Below are 574 nucleotides of genomic sequence, written 5' to 3'. Positions count from 1 at the left end.
CTTTGCTTTGTTCTCATTTTATTTAAAACTATACAAAACAAAAATGAATAAATAAAAAATTAACATAAACTAGGATTAAACAGATATTTTGGTGCTATTAATTTTCCTTCTAGGATAAGTTACAGAAAATGGGCTGCAACTCCAACATGATCATCTGTGGATGATGACCCTTAACAATATCTTTATACATGAACTAACTTTGACTAAACTTTGTGCACATGTTATCTTCATCAGAAACGTCTAAACAGCATGAGATTCAGGTTATGATAATGATTCAATAATCGTGATGACGATTTTGGACTGCAAAACTCAAAATCATATGTCATTCGAAGTCCAGCTTATTGAATAATAAAAAAAAGCTAGGAGATGTTGTAAACATCTATTTTTGTATATATGGCGTATTAAAATAATTAAGTTCTTGTCTCATTCACAATGAAAATTAAACATAATGTAAGCGTTAACTTAATGATGTAAACGTTACGGTAAAATCAAGAAGTCATACCATCATTCATGATGGGAACATAAACATAACAGCAAATATACTTGGTAACCATGGAAACATAACAATGACGCC

This window comes from Periplaneta americana, chromosome 16 (genome assembly GCF_040183065.1).
Source record: "Periplaneta americana isolate PAMFEO1 chromosome 16, P.americana_PAMFEO1_priV1, whole genome shotgun sequence".
Classification (NCBI taxonomy): Eukaryota; Metazoa; Arthropoda; class Insecta; order Blattodea; family Blattidae; genus Periplaneta; species Periplaneta americana.
Note: the sequence above shows the minus strand (reverse complement) of the source record.